Source organism: Microtus ochrogaster, chromosome 1 (assembly GCF_000317375.1).
Source record: "Microtus ochrogaster isolate Prairie Vole_2 chromosome 1, MicOch1.0, whole genome shotgun sequence".
Taxonomy (NCBI): Eukaryota; Metazoa; Chordata; class Mammalia; order Rodentia; family Cricetidae; genus Microtus; species Microtus ochrogaster.
Window position 1 is genome coordinate 94,739,186 of NC_022009.1, and position 10,641 is coordinate 94,749,826.

The window sequence follows — 10,641 nt, forward strand, 5'->3', positions numbered from 1 at the left end:
TAGATGCTGCACAGAACCCTCTACTGATGTGGGATTCCCTCTGTATGCTGTGAATACCATTGGTGAATAAAGAAACTGGCTTGGCCTAAGCAAGGTAGAATGTAGTTAGACAGGGAACACTAAACTAAATGCTGGGAGAAAGAAATCAGAGTCAGAGAGAAGTCATTTAGCCCTAGTGGACACAGATGCCAGAACTTTACCTGGTAAGCCATAGCCTCGTGGCAATACACAGATAACTAGAAATGGGTTAAATTAAGATATAAGAGTTAGCCAGTAAGAAGCTAGAGCTAATGGGCCAAGCAGTGATTTAATGAATACAGTTTCTGTGTGGTTAGTTGGGGCTGAGCAGCTGGGAACAAAACAAGCAGCCTCCTCTAACACTCTACTGTCCTTTCCAGCTACTGGTGAGGGTCATTAGCATTCCTCCCTTGCTCTCTGAGACCGCATAGCCTTCGCCCCACTTTACCTGGCTCTTATCAAGGCTCCAGTCATTAGTGACTACAAGCCTGCTTACCGGAATGTGTATAATCTTAACTAACCACATTTGGTATAAACTATTTTAAAATATGATTAGATTCTAAAGTCCCGTGGATCAGAACTCCAGTATAGCTTACTGGGGCCATAATACAACGTAACAATGAGTGACTGAGAAGGTTAGGAGGGCACAGGAAAGTATGTCCCCAGAGGAGGACTGAGAGCTCCAATGGCGGGGATGCTCTTGGCAGGATCTAGCTACTGTTGTTGTGAGGCAAGGCAGACAGAAGTGTTGGAGATGTTGTTAATGAAGTCACAGGAGCTTCTGCCTTACAGGACCCCGGTTGCTCTGAGTGGAAATAAATAAGAAGACTTTAAAGGACTTCCCTTCACAACTATATAGTGCTTATTTCTGTCATGTTATAAAGCACACCTTCCTCTTCAGAGTGTCCAGCATCTCCGCTGAGTCAAAAGCAGAAGGTAGCATCCATGGAGAATCAGGAAGAGGGTGGGGAGTGTTATATAACACCCGGGTTGGTGGGCGGTGGCTAAGGAATGGGATGAGCAGAATTCAGCTCAGCGCACTGCTTCTGGCAATGGGCGGGAGGCTTGAAGGGACTGAGAGCAGGGGTGAGCCAGGAAGGAAATTGCTTTTCTACTAACCTTCTCTTCTCTGCGAGCTCATCTCGGGAAAGATGTGTCTCTTGCATTCATAAATAATCATAAGGACCTTGTGCTTGCACATCTGTCCTGTGGATGCTGGGTTTGTCTTTCTTGCACAGTAAACCTTGTGACAGACCCATAGGTATTATATAGTTAATGTGGAGAAATAAGGGGCCTGACTTTTGTTCCTCATTAGTTTCTAAGAGGCACTATTTTATGTAAAAGAATCCAGAATTAAAGTCAGAGGAATAGTACATGTTTATACTACATTGTTATTTTTAGATAAGCCTTTAAAGTGTTGAAAATGCTCACAGAAAAAAGAAAGCAGAAATATATATATACAATCTTATATATGTATATATTTGTATATGTATATATAAATACATACACAATTTATATGCATGTGTGTTTGTGTGTATGTGTGCTTGTGTGCATATAGCAATCTTTCCTTCATTCTGGCTGTACATTTTCATTCCTATTTTGTCTTAGATGGTATTTCATGAAGTGTCTTAATAAGTTTAAGTATTGCCTTTACTTATGAAGTCACCATCCCCCGTTACTGGTCATTATGATCAGGGTGATGGTGTTCTACAGGAATAAAATGATAGCATCATCAGTCTGATGATCCAGATCAAGAGCTAAAAGAGCTGATCAGATTTAGGAGCAGAATCTGACACACATGGAAGAGGAACCACTGGCTGGGATCCAATCACCAGGCAGGCTGCATGTTCCTCCACACTTGGAAAAAAGATGCATACATTGAAACTGGAATGGGAGCATCATCTGGCATATGAATTTTATTTTCTTACCAGAAAAAAGGGAAGACCTGGCCTGAAAGTCCTGGTTGATGGGGGGCACACATAGTCTAGGACAGATAGTTCTTATTAAAATGTCACCCTCGTGCCTCAGTCCGCCCAGGAACACTAACGCAGGAGGAGGGTCAGGTCTGCTTCAGAAATCCCGAACCACACAATGATTCCAGTTTTTAAACCGCGAAACTTCCCGAGGGTTTCTGCTCCCGCATTGCGGACCCCAGTGAAAAGGTGCCGTGAAAGGTTATTGTAGCCTGATCTGTGAGGAGCCTATCGAGCTAGAGGGGAGAAAAGGCAAGCAGATGCTATAAAATGTGCCGGGTGCTGCTAATGATCAACTTTTGCTCTCAGTGTTCTTGAATGTTCAAGGGAAGAAAGAGCGCTCACAGGAAAAGGATTTGTTGCAAAGGAATAATTGCCCGGTACATTACACAGCACAGTGGGGTTATAATGAGCACGTGGAAGGGCCCTATCTAACCAACCCTTAGAATTACCGGAACAGTCTGATCCAACTCTCTCAGACAAAATGCTGAACAGCCAGATCATTTCGCCCCAAGGATTGGACTGCGATTGTTTGGAAAGTTTCTTGGGAGAAATGCAATTAGTGACAAGATTTAATAAAGCCCAAACAAGTGAATGCAATCAGACGAGCCTCTATTCTTTTCTGTTCTTTCTGTATAACGTAAGAAAATAGCAAGGAAACGATTACATTACTAAATGAATTAAACAAAGCTCCCAAACATAAATTAATTTTACTACACCATTAAAAGCTAATTTAATTTGCAAGCCATCATTACTAGATAATAAAGACCCATTGCAAAATGTACAAAACCTTGTGATCATGGGAAAAAAGAAACAAGCAATAAATCTCATTGAGGAGATGAGTTTCTGTTACATTAGCAGATGAGATGCTGAATGGGTGTGTGAACTCGCCAGTAATGTAGCAATCGGTTTGCTTTATTGTTTTTGTCATGAATGGTTTTATAGTTAAAGGAAGGCACCCAGGGAACCTAGTGAAACACGCAAGGGTTCTCAGTGCAGGACAATCTGCTTCTAAGTCAGAGCAAAGAAAGCAAGCAAATCATTTCTTGTCAAAAGCTAACTCTTCCATTCAAGTGTAAACAAAGTTTTGTTTTATGTAATTGCAAATCTGATGGCAAATCCAGCCTTTCTCCTGTTGCCTTTCTTATTAAATTGTGCTGGAAATAACAAGACATGCATTTAAAAAAAAATCAAGATGTGAATGAAAACTTTTAGTTCTGGGATATTTTAAAACTTAATAAAATGTTAAAATACATTTCGATATCTGATTAGAATAAGATGTGAATGAGTTTAAGAAAATGTACTGTATTGGAAATGCACTTTAAATGTATGGTTACCCCCCAAAAAACTAACAATAAGTTTTTTTCTTTTACCTGACCTATCACTGTTGAATGAGCAAAGAGTGAAGTCTGGGCTGCCAGCAGATGGCAGTATAATCCCACTTTTTTTTCTTTTCACCCCATGAACATAGGCATCTGAAAATATAGGCTTTCCAGCCCCCTCCCATGGGATTAATGTAAGGCGGAGCTGAAAACCACTACATCTCACAGGGTTTGTCATTCTTCTCCATGGCATGCAACAGCTCCGCGAAGTGATGGGGCTTCATCGTATCAACCCAGCGATTCTCTCATACAGATGTTCGCTAACAGCACAGGAACTCTTACGAGAATGCTTTCTGGGAAATTGCTTGCCGATCTGACACAGTTGAGCATGCTCGTTTCTGTTTTATACCTTGTCATGAAATGCTAATGTCTAAAAGAGCTAACAGTCAGTTTAAGTGTCATTTCTTCTGCGCACTGTTCCCTGAACTCCCTCTGGAATTTCGGTGTGCACGTGTTTGTCCGCATGCCTAGGCTGGAGGCCAAGCTTGGGTGTTGCTCCTCAGGCAGCCTTAGCAAGTTTTGAGATAGGATCTCTCATTGGATTGGAATTAACTAAGTACATTGGCTGGGGCCTGTTTCTGCCCCCACCGATGTTGAGTTTACAAGTGGATACCACACATCTGGCTTATTCTCATTGTGGGTCTAGAGATCAAATTCAGACAAGCCCTTTACTGGCTGAGCCATCTTCCAAGCCTACTTACTGATAGATCTGTTCTCTTAAGAGCTAGATAGTAATACTTCCCATTTTACCATGAGATTTTCTCTGTGTACATCTAGTGTCTCACTAGCCTGCTAACTCTGTAAAGGATGCATTGCATTTTAGCTCCAGGTTGCCTGATCCTGGATCCAGAGCACATATGTAGCTCCTCTTTTGTCGTTTTCAGATTTAATTATATTTACTTATGTGTATGTGTGTGTGCCTGTGTAAATTTATGGGCACCAGACACATACAGGTGCCTGTGGGGGGGTCTGATGGCCCAGAACTGGAGGTGTTTGTGAGCCACCTGATGTGGGTGCTGGGAAGCTCATTAGGTCCCCCAAAAGAGCAGTGAGCACCTTTAATTGCTGAGTCACCTCTCAAGTCCCTGCAGTTACACTTAAGGATTTGTTGAACTAACTTATCAGCAGAATACTTTTGCATATGGCTCCATTTTACAGAGCAGCTAAGTGGTCCATTTGGGAAGAATCTTGGAATTATTGCCCTGGAAAATAAAGCCAAGAACTTTCAACTTTAATTTTGCTGAGTATATAAATCAGAAGCTTCTCTGACTTGTAATTAATAGAAAGTAATCTTCTGAGAGCCGCACCGCTTCCATTGGGACCGCTTTCGAACACAGCAAACTGTAAAGGAACTGCTTTCCTTACAGTTCGTTACCAAGAATGAAAAATCTTAAATCTAATGAAATAGCAGTAAAGACAGGATGTCAATAGGAAGGTGAAATGAACCTTTAAATGCAGAATTATCAATAAATGTATTATTGATTTCAGGAGAGTGGTCATAGATACAGTCATTTATTTGTGCAGCTACTTACTTTGTGTCAATGATGGATTGCAGAAGGGAGCAAAGAACATATTTCACCTTAGGATTTTGGATGCAAAGAGAAGCAATAACTATTCAAATGACCTTCTGTGGACTAGGTTTCTGTGCTTGTATTACTTTTAACGTCTTGGCATTTGTACAGCATTATACTAAATGACACCTTAAAATTTCCACATTGAAAGGCTCCGTCTATAAACTCTTTTTGATATAAAAACCTTTGCTCAGCCAGGGACTTTAAGTTGGAGAGCATCTGTCCACACCTCTAGATTACTTGTCTCTGAATTTACTGGTTCATGTTGGCTCTAAGCTTCTCCTGTTCCTGGCTGTGCTGGCATCCACTGAGCATAGTGGTTCTCAACCTGTGGGTCACGATCCTCTGGGGGTGGAACGGTCCTTTCACAGGGGTTGCCAAAGACCATGGTAAAACACAGATATTTACATTATAATTCATAATAGTAGCAAAGTTACAGTTATGAAATAGCAGCGAAAATAATTTTATGTTGGGGGAGGGTCACCATAACATGGAGGGTATTCAAGGGTTGCCATGTTAGGAAGGTTGAAAACCACTGACCTAGCACCAATTCCGTGACTGTCACATCTTCAGAGGAAGTGGATTCTTTCTAGCAGTCAGTGTTTGGGGCAGTGGTGTGGATTACAAGGCCCTGGGTGCCTGGTGCCCTGTTGGATTGCTTGTCACTAAGGCTGTGTGTTCATCACCTTGGTTAATGGCATTTAGTAATTCATGGAAGGAGAGAGGCTGCAGAAAACAAAGTAGAAGCAGATGGAGCTCCTGCATCTGAAAGCACTGTATGAGCCATTCCTAGGGACTTGTTTTGATGCAATCCTGTCACTAGGTCACAATTCACAAAATCCCAGAGAGGATAGGGGAAGTACTGGAAGTTTTTCGTTGTGGGTGAACCAGATGCTCTAGAAATGAAGATGCTCATCTCTGCCTGTTCTGGAAGGATCAAATGAGAAAAGGAAATTAAAAATATTTTACATATGATGGAAGGTGTCATAGTATGAATCTTATTATAAGTAATTAAGAATTCAAGATTTTGGAATAAGCTGAAAAAACCCTATTGCCTGTTGCTGGTGGGAATGGAAACTGGTACAACCATAACGGAAATCAACACGACAGTTTCTCAGAAAATTGGGAACCAATCTACTTCAAGACCCAGATATACCCCTCTTGGGCATCTACTTGAAGGACCCTCTACACTACCACCAGGACCTTGCTCAGCTTTGTTCCTTTTGGCTTCATTCATAATAGTCAGAAACAGCCTAGAAGAATAGATAAAGAAAATAGTACATTTATACAATGGAGTATTACTCAGCTGTTTAAAGAAGTGACATCATGAAATTTGTAGGCAAATGGATGGAACCAGAAAAAATCATTCTGAGTGAGGTAACTCATACCCAGAAAGCAAATACAGTATGCATTCACTTATAAGTGGATATTATCTGTTAAGTAAATGATAATCAAGCTACAATCTACAGGCCCAGATAGGATAGAGCTCTAGGGGGGACAGAAGGACTTCATGGGGAAGGGGATAGATTTTGTGGGCACACTGGGTACAGGTGTGGATGGAAGCAGCAGCAGGGGTAGGATGGGAGGATTGTGAGTGGGAGGAGGGAGAGAGACTGAAAGAGATGATTGGAACTGGGGAGCATTTGGGGGTGGAGGAGTGGAAACCTAGTTCAGAGGAGACTTCCTGGAATGTATGAACGTGATCCTAGTGAGGACTCCTGGTAATGGAGGATCCAGAGTCTGAACTGGCCATCTCTTGTAGCTAAGCAAAGATTCCAGTAGTGAGACTGTGTTGCACTTGGTTGAAGTGTTGGTCAAGGGGGGTCCTATGGAAATCCCCACGCAACCCAGGCTGATGACAGGACAGAAGGTTGCCCTCTGCAAACTGATGGGGGTCAGGGGGCATTGCTGAAGTCAATATTCATACAGTCAACTGGACACCGAGAGGTGGGGCCTTCACCCCCATGTCCTAGTTTCTTTGCTATGGGAAGGCACTCTGCAGGCTGCTGAAAGAGAAACGTGATACCAACCCAGCCACAAAACCTATGACTTGCCTACAATCTGTCCTGACTTCAAGGTGTGCTAAGGCAATGGTAGCACAGAGCTTGCAGGGTGGGGGGCGGAGGTGGCCAACCAATATCTGATTTAACTTGAAGCCCACTCCACAAGAGAGAGCTCCTGGATGGCCAGGAACCAGAGACTGGGTAACCCAGAAAGCTAGGGTGGAACCAAACAGAACTGGAGAAAAAAAAGAAAAGAAAAAAGATTTTCTGCAATGAAACTTATAGTTCATTGTCTTGTCTATTTGTCCATTTGTCATCAGAGAGTCTTCCTCTGGCAACAGAAGGGAGCAGATGTAGAAACCTATAGCTATAACACACACACACACACACACACACACACACACACACACACACACACATATATATGAGAGAGAGAGAGAGCACTAAACTGGAGGTCTCCACTGAGTCCTTCCCCTTGCAGTTCAGGAAAGAAACCCCATGGTAAAGGGGTTGGAAGGATTGGAGGACACCAGAAAAACATGGCCGACCCTGACAACTAAGCAGGGCACATACGGGCCCACAGAGACTGAAACAGCAAGCGTTGCGCCTGCATGGGTCTGCACCAGGTCCTCTGTATGTTATGACTGTTAGCTTGGTGCTTTTGTGGACTCCCACAGTAGGTGTGGGCATGTCTGACTCATTTGCCTGCTCTTGAGACTCTTTTTCTCCTGTTAGTTTCCTTGTCTAGTTTTGGTGTGAGGGCTTTTGCCTTCTCTAATTGTGTTTTGTTTTGTTGTGTTTGGTTGTTGTCTCTTAGAGGCCTGCTGTCTCCTGAAGGGAGATAGAAGGGGAGTAGATGGGGGAGAGGGGAGATGGGAGATGGGATAAAGCTGAGAGGAGTGGAGGGAGGGGAAACTGTGTTCAATGAAGGTGTATATTATATGAGAGAAGAATCTATTTTTTTAAAAAAAAGGATTCCAGGAACTATGCTTCTGATAGAGAATTAAAGGTCGTGTCTCAAAGTAACATCAGGACAATATTTCCTGAGGCTTCAGCCTTTTATAGAAAGCCAAACAGGTTATACCACAATAAAACCAATGCCATGGGACTGTATTTATAGATCGTTTTGTATGATTGCCTATCTGAAGATGGTGGGTGGCTTGTGGGAGGGTCAGGTATACTTGGTTGGACATACCATAGTTTTTTGTTTGGATCTTCATGGTGCAAAGGTCATCATCACTGGCAGGGCATGCCTGTTCATCCTGCTTACTTTTTTCTCTAACACTAACTCACAATGGAGAACCCGTGCTGATATCCATTTATGCCTAGCAGGGTGTTCTGCATCCAGGCTGCAGTATCTAGCAGAAGCCCTACTCTTGCTTCATCCTGGTGCTGTATTGCTATTGCTCTTCACAGAGCTTGACAGTAGCGGGAACGCACAAAAAGAAAACTCAAAGATGAGGCTTGTGTGGAACATAATACACGCTTACAGCAAACTGAGCTTGATAAAATACCAGCAGCAGGGAGCACAGCTAGTCATTGCTTCAAGGGAAAATCAAGTAAAATAACTACAAATTGTTTAAAGTACATCCCTCCCGTCTTTCCTGGGTTTCACTCATTTTTTTTTCTTTGAAATAGAAAAGACCTTAGTTGTTTCCCAAGTCAAGATTAGCCTTTCTTGGTGTGCAGTGCTGCTCTGGATTCGTGTGAAGGAATGAACTTAATTCAAACCCTGGGAGCAATTACCTTAGAACCAGCATAGAATACAAGCAGAAAGCCCAGAGTGTGCCACCTGGTGCCTGCACCCCAGGGGGCTGAGGCTTGAGAACTGATCCTTACAACACTCTCACATAGGTTTTGCTGAGCCAAGGTGCTGGATACTGTGTCCTCATTTCATGAGTTATAGTACAGAGTTATACGAGTTAAGGATCGAGAGGACAAACCTTTGGAAGCTCCGAGTCAAGCAGAGAAAGTGCATGCCCTTGAACTTAAAACCACTGCATCTATCCAAGACTGCAGCATTCTACCCTTATCCCGACATGGATAGGCTTGTTCACAGGAGCAACCGCTTGGCAGGGAGCATGGGTCCTATGGATCTTCCAAAAATACTCAGTGTCTCACAGATCTGACAGGCTTTAAAGACTTCTAGGACCATAGGGAGTGTGGTTCCTGTAAGGTTGGAGGTTTGACATGTTGTCCATGTAAATTCCTATGCTTGGTGTGGGCAGGAAACAACCATAGCCTATCCTTGAAGCAATATGTGCTGTGTTCTACAGCCCTAACTTGCTTCTCCTCAAGAGTCTGGGGTCAGTTGGAGCATTATTTTCAAAAGTAGAGAACAGAGGTAAACCTAACCAAGTGCTTAAGAGTGGTAATATTTGGAGATTAATAAATATTTAAGAACAAAATATGTATCTATAAGGTGCTGTGATAATATTAGTTTAAAAAAATAAAAAACCATGCTGCAGACTCTACACATTCCCAATTAGTCCTCAAATAAACTTAAGAAGTAGAAAATAAAGAGCAGAAAATACTTCCCTAAGCCTGATCTTGAGATCAGCTGTTATAAAATACACAGGGTTAGAAACCTCAGACACGGAGTGTGGGCCAAGCCGGACAGACGGGTGCTGCTGCTTAACAAGGTCATTGTCACAAAAATACTGGTTTAAGTTTTCAAATAAAAACAGGAGAAAACATTTTGTAGAAATTAATGTGTTGACATCTTTACCAAGACACTGAGGGTGACCACCTACAATAACATAGCCAATCAATGGCCAGCATTAAGGCTAATGAAAATGCTCAGATAAAAGTCAGTTTTGATAATTCTGAACAAATGGTCTTACATGAATGGACTGAATATCTTGCCAATTTGGGTACCTCTTCAGGGGCTTTATATCCAACTATTCCAGAGTATTAATGCACATTTGCTTAGCAAAGGCTAGAATTGAGCCCCAGATTATTTGATTAATTCTGTAAATAGAGGTTGAGCATGTACTTGATACTGTTGAGCTTACTAAAGTGCTTAGGAGTTGGTCTTTGTTCTTAAAGAGCTCATAGGCTAGCCAAGGAATGCTTATAAGTAACTATTCAAAATGTTGAGCGCTCAGTGTAGACAAGGCAGATCCAGTCTTGGTTAGTTCTGCTTAAAACTACAAGGTCAAATGCTTATAGCTTGATGCTGGCTGGCCACTTCACTCTTCTCAGATACATTTCATAGTTTAGCATGTCTTCTGTAATATTTTTATGCATGTTAAAATTTATCAGATATTAAAAGTGCTTTGTCATATACTTTGATAAACTCTGGGGTATAAATAGGATTCAGGTGAAGGTGCTGTTACATTGGATAGAGAAACTAAGGAAAGAGGGAGTGTTTACTCACAGTTCTGAATGGAAAGGACAAAATAGTTGCTGTATAAGCATGAGGACATGAAGTTAGGTTCCTAGTACTCATGTGAAATCAGGGGCAATACATGCCTGTAACTTACCCTACTGTGGGGAATGGAGACAGGTGAGCCCAGGAGTGAATGACTAGCCAGGCCAGCCAAAACAGTCAGCTTGAGGTTCACCGAGAATATCTGCCTCAGAAAATAATGTTGAGAATGATGGAAGACTCTTGCCATTAACTCTGCATGTTTGTGTGTGTGTATACACAGACACACAGACAGACACACACAGACACACAGACAGACACACA